Source organism: Dromaius novaehollandiae, chromosome 6 (genome assembly GCF_036370855.1).
Source record: "Dromaius novaehollandiae isolate bDroNov1 chromosome 6, bDroNov1.hap1, whole genome shotgun sequence".
NCBI lineage: Eukaryota > Metazoa > Chordata > Aves > Casuariiformes > Dromaiidae > Dromaius > Dromaius novaehollandiae.
In genome coordinates this window covers 18,073,975-18,085,579 of record NC_088103.1, presented here as the reverse complement: position 1 = coordinate 18,085,579, position 11,605 = coordinate 18,073,975, and the positions used below count along the sequence as shown (strand labels likewise).

General features: G+C 39.1%; 1 long non-coding RNA gene across 1 annotated transcript in view; it reads left to right on the top strand.

The window, feature by feature from the left end:
• The first annotated feature begins 9,605 nt into the window (after positions 1–9,605).
• Positions 9,606–11,605, top strand: part of LOC135328801 (uncharacterized) — a 74,389-nt gene continuing 72,389 nt past the window's right edge. Inside the window, exon 1 of the long non-coding RNA XR_010389839.1 lies at positions 9,606–9,686. This is a non-coding gene — a long non-coding RNA (uncharacterized LOC135328801). The remainder of the gene's footprint in view (positions 9,687–11,605) is intronic.

Here is an 11,605-nt window from a genome sequence, read left to right as displayed (position 1 = left end):
AACCTAAGGGAGCTCTTCGTGCCCTCATCCCTTGCTTCTTCCCCAACTCCTTGGCTCCTTTGCCGATAGCCTTATGGGATTGAGATGAGGGAAGCTGATTTGTTCCCTGCACTCAGAAAGATTCGGTTGTTGCTGTCAGTGAAGGGTATGTGAATAATTAATTCAGATTGCTGATTATAGTTCTTTTAATATCTGATGGGAAAAGGGATGAACTAGTATAAAATATACGTGTGTATGTGTGTGTGTGTTAAAAAAAATAATCAATTCTTATTCTCGTGAGTCACGAGATTACATTCCTCATGGTCAGGTTGATGATTTTAGTGAATTAGGCCCCCTATTTAACCTGCTGAATACCAATAGCATGTGGTATTGCATGTGGGTACTTGTTGCTTCAAAACTGCTAGTTGGAGTTTTAATCTAGTTGATAAACTCTTATCTACAGTATCTAATGTATTTCATCTCCAAGTCAATGCTAGCTATACAGTTGTAGAAAAAATACCTGCCTTTTTAATGAAGTTAAGTAAATATTAGCCTGGCTCTAAGAACAGGCCAACGCTTTTTCTTGGGCAAGGATTAGACAATCGCTGTGTTTATATTATCTGTGTTAAGAAATAGCTTTATTATCAGAACATATATTATGTTTTGGTTTTTGCAGAAGGAAAAGACCGCTGTCTTCACTCATCTTCTGATGTTATAGTAAGGGTATCATTTTAAAAATAAAAGCTGTCTGTTCATAGTGATTGTTGTCATTCCTCAACATCCTAAATTTGCCATGTGCCATATTGAAGTCAGAAATATTTAATTAGGTATGGATTTAGTTTTACTTAAGAATTCAGGGGATTTGAAGCTATCCTGATATCATCTTGGAATACTAAGGAAGTAAAAATCTAATAAACGTATAAAGGAAAAATACATTTATACATTATACAAAGTACATCTCATATATATATATATATATTTCCCTCCAGTTATTTTTGATATAATCAGATACTTAATCAAGATCAGATTTAACTCAGTTTCAACCAATGTTAAACTGCAATTATGGACAAAGATCATTATTATAAAAAACTGGTGTCAGTAACAACTGATATATACAACTGATGCTGAGGCACGAGCATATACAACTATTATACCTTTCTTCATCTTGCCATCTTAACTAGCACTCTATAGCACTCAGACCTTAAATAACCCTAGAAAAGAAGTATTAAATAGTTGATAAGAGCGTGCAGTTTGGTGTTAAGGAGGCAGTATCAGGCAGCAAGCAGCCCTCTGATGTGCACAGAAAACACTAAGTAACCTTTGGAACACCATGAATAATGTGAAGATGAGAGCTCTTACCTGACAGAATTACTGGTATTTCTGGGAAGACGCATCACTTAGTTGAATCATACATGTAGTCAGGTAAAATGGGAAATTTATATTTTATCCATGCAAAAGGACATTAATCTCTGAACTTGCTTAATAAAAGACTTAACGGTTTTTCTGGCATAAGCAGACTACATGGAGGGTGCTTTGCCTGTGAGGAAAGCTTGAAAGTGCTGCTGAGCATTTCCAGTGACAACCTGCAATCTCTGGGAATGCCAAATGCTAGAGCAACTACAATTAGACTAGAAGTAGTATAGTCTTTGGAGATGAGCAGATGATGGCAGTGATACATTTTCCTTCAAAGGTTGTGAGGACTTCTTACTGCAGGCTATTGTAAAGCCAAAGCAATTAATTTCCATCAGTTCAGGTCTCAGTTAAGAAGCGGTAAGGACCTGTGTGTATTAAGCCATTGAATGAGGCAAGGGAAGCATTTTTGTCAATTTACGAGCAGATGTAAAATACAAGGTTCAGTGACTAAAGGTGCTTCACACTGAAAGGCACAGACTGAGTCACCGTGTGGGGGAAGTTTGACTGCTCTGAGTCAAGTTTGCAGGCTCCTCAGCTGCTGGAGGTGGCACCTGATCTGCTAAAGTGGCATTTGTAGCTCCGAAGAGGTGAGGCAGTCTATAATTTAGTGGAAGAAATATCAAAACTAACTCCTGAATACCTTAGAGGTAGATAAACTTCAGAGGAAGGAAACTGAGTCTGAATGTATGTGCGAATCACTCCAAAAAATAAAACAGGAAAGGTTTGTCTCCGATAGCTGAGCTATCTGTGGTACGTATATGTTTGGAAATCTAGAAAGCAAGAGTGGATTTCCCAAATACCTAGTAACGCATCAATTATCCCAGGAAAAGAAGCTGCCTAGCTAATGAACAACAAGCACCTTCAAATCCTCTAGAAGTGTGGAGGATCTGAAGCACTCCGTACAATGCCAAATCAGCCTTGAGGTTTTTTAAGTAAATCAGCGCTTTATTTATAACAGCTAGAATTATTTATAGCTGCTAGACCTGTATTGGGTGGTAAGCACATTTTCTGCACGCAGCTATGACTATAGGGTAAGCAAATTGCCGATCTTTTGCACAGCTCTGGCAATATCACCTATGGTGACAAGTGCTATAAATTCTCATCCTCAAAATAAATCTCTTCAAGATTTGACACAGTTTAACACAGCCATCATGTTCTGTGAGGAAGGGTTTGAGTGCAATTCGTCACAAGTTCAGAAGGCCCCTACCGCTGCTTCTAGATTTGCGAGGAAGTAGTTGGCTACCCATGAGCTTGACAGTATTTTTTCAGTTTCAGTGAATACAAGTTGGCTGGGAATAACTTGCAGCTGGTACAGCTCTATTTTTAACTAGATTTATTAAAAGAAATTGAAATTAGCCTTTCTCCTTTCCCTCAAAATTCCATCTGCTACAATTAATATTAACACGATTTCTAACTTGTCGTCTTAGCTAATTATATTTTTAGAAAGACTGCATAAAAGGTTAGAGTAAAGAACATACATTTCACATTCTTATCAATCTGCTTGCAGAAAATGTGATCCTCCATAGCAACATGTGGGTCAAAATGAATTTTATTTAATGCTTTTCCACTGATCGGTTAGCACATAAAGCACCCTCAGGCGTGTAGGTATTTTTGAGATACGGTTCAAGCCTTCATCACCATCACGCAGTGAATTTCACAGAGCACAGATGTGGAGGCTGGCAGAATTCAAAGTACTGAACGCAGAATTAAGCAGAAAACATTTGCCTACCCTTCCTCAGTAATACATGTCTTCATCAAGTGTGGGTGCTATAAGACAATCGTTGGAAGCACTGAGCATCTTTTCAGAGATCCAGAGCACACTCTATTCCTCATGTTCTAGTGGGCATTACAGGTCCTCCCTAGCTTCGGTCCCACCCTTTGTTAAATTTTCTTTTTGGGAAGATGACGGGCTTGGCTCTGGAAGGGGTTGCAGCTCGAGGCGTCTGGGGGACTGCAGAAGCAGAGTTGTAGCTGAGCTTGCACTGACAAAGTAGTCAACCTAGCCCTGATCCAGAGAAGCAGTTAAACATATAACTGGACTGTACTGGGTCTATTCTTATGAGAAGAACTTTATACTATATAGCTTTAAAAATTCTCTTTAATGTAAAAACTACCTTCCTTGTACACACTATACTAATTTTCTAGACAGGTAGATCAGCATAAGATTTTAATTACAGTATGCTTTGGGATGCTGAAACCAATGTGTGTCACGTTTGACAGTAGTGTTCTCCAGAGTAAAAGGTTGCGAAAACAGAGCCGGCTCATGTAATCTTTTCTCATTTGAGGAGTCTCATTGACATGAATATTACTGTTTATTTTAGGGAAGGAATTGTAGGACAAGTCCTATGGTTTTTACTCCCTCCGTGGCCTTTCTGATTGACAGATCTCAGTACTAATGAATCATTAAGAAAAAACAGGTATTGTATGTATTGTTCAGATGCATCTGCAGGTGCACAAGTAAATCAGCATCCTCTGGAACTTGTGCAGCTCTGTGCTCGCTAGCAGGGACGACTCCATAGAGAACTGCTGGTGTTCGGTCTGCTTGTAGCAATAATCCACCAAAATATGCCCCATCTCTAAAAAATGAGTACTAATAGTTATCATTTTACCTTTTTTTTCCAGAGTCTGAAAAACCTTCAAAAACTTTCTCTATGTATTCCACAATCTTTTCCTTCAAATGAGTAATAACCTTTTTGGTTAATGTCTAACCTGCAGAATGATACGTTGAAGGTAGTAGTAATGAGGCTCTGTGGACACCTGGGGTATTGCCACTGCTGCCTGGGCAATGAAGGTAGAGCAGTGCCAAGGGTGAGACTGCTCAGTTTGAGGGCAGAGATCCTGTGCCAGGTAATATTTTCATCTGTAAATCTAGATGCATGGAAGAAACCAGCTGTTCCTGTTGAGCAGTTTAGGTGCAGTTAGAAAATTAATTGTGAGTGCTCCACAGTCCTCTTCCCTGCCCCTCAACGATGACAGTGTGCTGTGCATTGAAGTGCAGTATCTAATAAGAACCTTAGCTATTGCTGAGGAAATAAATATGTATACGCAATTACTACAATAATGAGCTGGGAACACAATTTCTAGTGTGAAAATATTTTAATAAAGGAGAAATTCATTAGCACTCACTTAATGACTCTCTTTTGCTTTGCCTCTGTGAAGTATCAGAAAAGGAGAGGGAGGAAGGGAAACAGAGGCATCGTCTTTGATTCTGTATCCTTTTTAGTCAATGGCAGTTTCTTAAACAAAAGCACCAGTAAAGTTATTCTACAAAGCATAATTTTGCTGGCAGTAGTTTTGCTTGATGGCACGTCTTAAAATAGCTTTGTCATTCAAATCTTTAAAAACAGCTTCTTCATTCAAATCATTATTACAGAACTTTCATTTTCGTATTCATAGTTTTATAAATACGTGATCTGTCTGGCACGAAATAGCCATGTTGGCCCTGGTTCAGAAAATCACATACTGCTTAACTTTAAATACATACCTAAATGATAATTAAGTCAATGTTAATTAACAGGTATGTGAGAACCTGGATAAAGTTGTTTTCTAAGTAGAAGGATGTGAGGTATAAAAGTAAAGACATTTTGGAGGGTATCATAAGCAGCACTTGTAAAGAAGACGTATTGCAAACAGGTGCTGTCCCTACAATGAACCGAAGTCCAACTGCCTTTTTCAGATAGGAATGAATTGAGTTGACCCAGATTGGTTCTGTCTCTACTTAATCTAAACATGATCTGCCAGTTTCTACTGGAAAAAGAAATATAACCAATCTTTATGTAGGTGTGCAAGACTAATAAAGATAAAAGTAAATGCCATCAAGGGCATATTCTTACATCAGATAATGGAAGCATTGCCTATGGATGCAGTTGCTTCATTCAGAAAATGAAGGGAATGAGTTATTTGCGCGCTGGAAAAGCTTTTCTGCAGATGCTAGTCTGATACAAGAGTCCTGGATGCTGGCAAGAGATTGGACTAGATTGCTGTAAATTCCTGCAACTAGCTAAAGTTCACACCTCTGAGAATAAAGAAATCAGAGGTCTTAAAAATTTCAGGGCAACAATGATGCCTTCTTCTGTTTCAATCTAGAGACATAGTTTCTTTTGAAGTGGATTTAGCACTCAGTCTGTTTGCTCACTTACCAGAAAGAAATGCAGTGCAAACCCTTCATTTTTCTTTCCTTCCTGCGTTTATGCACTCTGGAAATACACATTTGTGATTCTTCCACAGTCCACATTTATAAATACGCATGCCAAGGCAGTGTACTGAGAAGATTTCTAGGTTTAAGCTGCGGACCACCACCTCTATATGGAGTTTTAAAAGAACATTTAAGTTTCATTACAGTTAAAATTTTTATTATTCTTTATAGCTTGGGGCAAGTGCAGAAGTAGTTTCTCTGGAAGTTTTGGTGTAATGTGCTCTCTGAAGGGTCCGTACAAAAATTGTGTATTGCATTTCATTGTCTTTTCCTGGCAGGGTACAGTAGAAAGGAGGCATGATTATAGTCTTGCCTCTATCCTGCCAAAGCATGTTCACATGGTATTTGTAGGGAATTATATGGCTTCTTAGGGAAGCCAGGTATCCTAGTGTCATACCTGTACAAGTCTAGATAAGTAAGTTTTAGCAAACCACAATAATTCCTATCAAATTTTCAGTTCCCCCGTCCCTGAAGTAAAGTTTGCTTTCAAATAATTATCCCAAGAAGAAATGGCAGCCTTTAAGGACTTTAGGAAATGCATCTGTTTCTGACTGAAGCTATGTGAAATCTTTGTAGTGAATAACTCTGTCAGCTGGCATTCTGTGGCCAAGGAGGCAGCAAATACATTTTCATTTCAGTGAAATCATTCTTTATTCTGATTTCTGGGTGAAAGTCGTGTGAGAATTTGTTTAAGCTAGGGTTTGTCTCCAGCTTTTTGCTGTGGCTATTTTTTCCATTCAGAATTCCCTACTTACGTATGATTCACTCATCTCTGATGTGGCTTCCCCCTCTTCAGGTGGTTAGTGTTTTTATTAGTAGTGAAAGCTTTTTCTCCAAGCTGCTTTGAAGTTGGACGTGCAGATGAGATGGGCTTCCCCAGAAGCTCCACCGTTTCTAAAAACCAGTGTCCCTCTCCATCCTGTCTTACTCTTAATGGTGTCGTTTGTGTGAGTCTCTGAAGTCCCATTGCTCTGCAGTAACATGCAATCAGTGTTTTTTCCCTGGAGAAGACGTGTGGATGAGAACAGAAGGGGTCCAAGTGGCAGGAGCAAACGTTTTACCGGTGGGCACACCGTGTCACCGGGAGGAAGGCAAAGGCAGGGCCTCGCAGTGGCAGCATGGCAAAGCCAGAGCGGGTGCCCACAGGTCTCCCGGATGGGCATGCAATGGCTTGCAGTGTCTAGGGAAGGGAAAGAGTGACGTTCGTAACAGTGCCACTTCCCAGATGTGTGCTGTCTTGGCCAAGTGACTGCTTCGCTCTGGTTCTGCAGCACTGCCCTGCTCTCCCATCCCCTCTCCCAGGCTTCTCAGCATTTTGACACAACTGCTTTTCCCACATATTTGGCAAACATAGCAAGGATCAAGTTCACGTTCATTTTGAAACCATATAAAAGTTGCTTAAAAACAAAACAAAACCCTTAAGCATTCTGTCAATGCAGAAATCAAACACTTTAAGCATTTATTCAGTCTCTGTGAATAAAGTAGTACATGTAAAGGAAGCCCTGCGGGGCAGGACTCTCTCTCTGTGCTGCTTCCAGAGGTGTTCTCGGAGGCACTGAAACAGAGACCTGGAGGTAAAGTGCTAGGGGTATTTCTGGAGGAAAAAAGAAATCTGCGTCCTTTCTAAAAAGAGCAAACTTCTCTTTCCTGTATGATAATAGAAGATCCCGTAGAGCTTGAAGGGAGACTTCTGAATCGGGCTCTTGGGTTTCATCCCAAGCTTTTGTTAGGGTAGCAGTTTTCAGAACTCAGTTGTGCTGCATCTTCCTTGTTTTTCTTCTCTTTTGGAGAATTTTCCTTGGATAGGTTTGGTTGTCAAACTTTTGCGCAAATACAGCTCAATGAGCTCTGTCAGTCATCTTTTGAATATTAGGTAACAAAAGTAAGAGCTGTTTTCGCAGCTGGTTGTTCTTCGTTTCTTGTCCAAAACCCAGAAGTGTTTGTGTTACCAAGCAGCAGTCTCTTTTCACAGTACTTGCATAGAAAAAGCACTCAGGAGGCAGCTTTACAAAGGTAATGAGGTGCCTGAAGATGCAGACTGATACCCACAAACATTTACAGAAGTACCTACAAATTTGGGAATTAATGACTAAGGTAATTAATCTGGTCAGGCACCTTCCTGAAAATTCCCACAGTATTTGGCAGTGTCTGTGCTTTGATTAACTTTTGTGGAGACTTGGGCCCAGGTAACTTTTTTAAAGTGACATTTAGTGTCTAAAGCATGGTGTTCAAAGGAAACACTCGTAGTCTGAAAGTTAAGATTGAGCCTAAGGTTCATACAATTTAGTTTGAATACCCTTTTTTTTTGCCTATTGTTACAATCATTCAAATATCATTTTTTACTCTGGTTATTGTTTGTTACAACAGATTTCTCCCTGGCAAGTGAATCTGCAGGCATCTCCTAGGAAGTTATGTAAGATGTGTGGTAGCTGGGAGTTTCACTCACCCCAGTAATTTACCGAGTAACTCTTTTGGAGTTGATGGAAATTAAACATGACTCATGGAACATACTGTACAGTGTAATCTCTTTGTGTGATAACGGAGTATGCAGTGACTCTGGTAGCAAACCACAAGATTGAGCAGTGTCTCCAGTAAACGTAATCCATATTCACTGGTGTGCTTGTTTCCATCTCACTCTGCAGCAGGCATACAAATAGCTTCCTAAGAAAAAACAGCCTGCAAGCCAAATATTCCTGAGTTTTCTAGTATTTCACTAATTGTGAGAGTCTGAACTGTACAAGGCAACATTTGGACTTTGGTTTATTATGGAGATGACTAAACCATCTGATTTACTTATCTCTTCTTCTGAGGCTAATGAATCAGCAGGCTTTTGTCTCCATATAACACATAATTAATAAATAATATTAGTGAAGCCAATTGAAGTACTAGCACATAGAGGCTAGAGAACTAAGTTGGAGCTGCCTGGATCTTATGCAGAAGCAAAACTGTTGAATTGCGTGCAAAATTGAGTGACAAAGCTAATGGTCCCAGAATTGAAAAAAAATCCATTGACTTCATGGGAAATGGATTCACGACCAAAATTAGATATTTAAAGTTGTCCAAAGTAGACAGCGTAATCACATTCGCAATGTTCATGCACCGCTTCTGCTTGGGGAAGCTGTGCGGTACCTCCCCGCATCAGCAGCCGGCCTCTGCCTTTCTGTGGCGCCGCTCGCCACGAGTGGTCAGTGCGAAGCCCTCAGTGCCTGAAAGGACTCTGAGCACCATTCGGGAGGGTTCACATCAAGCCTCTAACTGCTCCAGTTTTGAATTGATCCAGGCTGCTTTCCTAAAATAGTTTTTGTGCTGTCAATAAAATCTCCTGTGCACCGATGTGTTAATTGCTTTTATGTGCTAATGTAATCTATAAAAAGCTGTGAAACCCTGAACAAGTGCTTGCACATGATCAGTTTCCATTATTTACTGAATAAATAAAAGACGAAAGCATTAAAATATATTAGTAATAGTCAACACTTAATAATAAGTTTTATTTAGACAGTATAAAACAATATTAATAACCATATTATTCTCATACTAGCAGTTTGTACAAATATGATCATTAAAACTTAACCTTTGAATACTTTTTTATCAGTTATGTTTTTGTTAAACATCCAGTAATGTGTTTCTAATGAACTCTTATTTACTGAACAATGAAATAGCCGAGTTCACAAATTTAATTAAATAGTCAAGCAGTATACCAATAGGGACCAAGACCAAGGTGACAGCTGAATAGGAGTTCTGTGAGCAGTTCTGATGAGGAAAAGGGAGGAAGATTGTCTGGCAATACATTTTAAGAAGAAAGTTGGAAAAAAAAGTTGAAAAATGATAAAGGAACAAGGAAAAAGAAACCATAGGAGCAGTGCTGTGCAATGCATGTTCTAATTCAGAGTTAAATAAGCTATCATCATCATCCTTCTCTCTAGTCTAATTCATATCTGTAACACAGTATCTGTATGCCAGTCTAGTAAACATCACTGGAAGTTTATTCACTGGCATTTTTATGTTTCTCAAGCCCCACAGATTTCATGGGAAGAGACCTGATGATGCCAGTCCTATCAGCCACCTTCTGTTCCATCAAGCTCTGAAGAGGTGTGAGCAGGTATATTTTTTCTTTAATTGCTGACTCACTGGACCAGATCCATAGAGCTATTTCAAAATACAGTACTTTAGAGAAAGTGCAAGCTCTCTGGTGTCTTCACGTATCAGACAACTGGGAAGTTAACCAGAGAAATGAAGCTTAAGGCTCTAATGTGCCTGTGAGATCAGTGCTGCTCCTGCAGCTCTGTGTCCAAAAGGTTGCCGGAGCCACTCCCGTGAAGGGACGCAGCCACTAAAAGAGGGCAGTGCTGGAGCCCACCGATGCCCCGGGACCCGGAAGGGCGCAGGGTCCCGGCCCCCAGGACTCAGCCCGGGGCTCGGCAGCAAGCCGTATCGCGGAGAGCGGCGGTGCCCACCTGCGTCCCTCATGTCTTGGAAGAGCTTGAAAGGTTTCCTCACGCTGGGGCCTCTGACGCTGTAGCTAGGTTTGTCGTTAAAGGAAGGAGTCTCAAAGGTGCACATCAAGATCAACCATTTGTAAAACCACAGTTTCTTAAAATGTTTTTTTAAAAACCTATGAGAATAGAAAACATGGTTTATAAACCCAAAGCATTTATTCCACAAGATTGTCCATATCTTTTGTTAAAGTTATAAAAAGACACAATGTGAGCACAATTTCTACATGGTATTCACTAGAAAATATAAATTATTCTTCTTTTAAATTAGGGTAATTGGATTAGGCAGCTGGCTATGTGAATGCAATACTAAGCATGTGCTAATGTATTTTTTCCCAAGCTGTTGCCTGACTGAGACACTGCATCATCTGATTTATTGAGGAAATTTCAATGCTATAGACTGTAAGAAACAGTTTTTCGTGTTCCACAAATGCCAGTCAACTCCTTGCAAATCCGGTTCTCCATGTTATCTGTGTACGCATAGATATCATTCCTTTTTCTGTCCTGTCCTCAGAAAATGGGAGTGTTGGCAAGAATGATTTCTGGATTAGAAAATACTCACATTGTGAAGTCACTATAGGACAGACTGAAAGCTTATTGATGTTAATGGAGAAATTTCACACGTTTTAGATCAGGCTATAGACAGACCCGTCTGATGAAATGAGAAAAATGAGTGAACAATCAAACCTTTTTTTTAATGTAATATAAATCCTGATTCTACTGAAATACATATTCAGCATAAGAGTTTAGTAAATTCTGCAAGATAGAATCCACTGTTTTCACTGATGTCGCATGGGTGGAATCCATGTTTTCACATCCCCCCACCACGGCTTACCTTTCCCACTATTTTTTTTAATCTTTACATAAGGGATAAACATCTTAATTCAACTCGCTGACTTCCAGATGGCAGTAATGACTCAGTCTGGAGAATGGTCATGCTGAGGACAACCATATTACTGCTCACAGAAGTTAGATGTCATTCATACTTGTTATATCACACTTGAAAAATGGAGTTCTTTAGCCTACAAATTCATATAAGAAAATGAGTTTCTGTACATTTTCTTTAACTGTCTTCTTTGAAAAGCCTCCTTTCCATTTACACTTTCAAAAAATCAATAGTTTTTTTGTTTTTTTGTTTAACTTCATTAAATGAAGTATTTTAAATACAGTATTTTATCTATGACACATATACAGTTCTATCTGCAAGCACTGCTGTCTTCATTTTAACTAACTTCTATCTTCTGATACCACTAGCAATTTTCCAGAGGGGAGAAATAATTAGAATGCTTGGTGATTTCAACTATGGCTATGATCATATTAATCTTAATGTTTCCAATTTTAAAAATGAAATGTTAGCTACCCTATCAGGACAATATTCAGTTTAAAATTAAAGCTATGAAACAAGAAAGATGAAAAATAAGTTTTTAAAAGACCATGTCTTTTTACTCTTCAGCGTAATCATAGACCTTAAGCCAAAGTTACATTAATTCATTCTATCAGTCTAAGTTATCAGTTCAGAAATTGA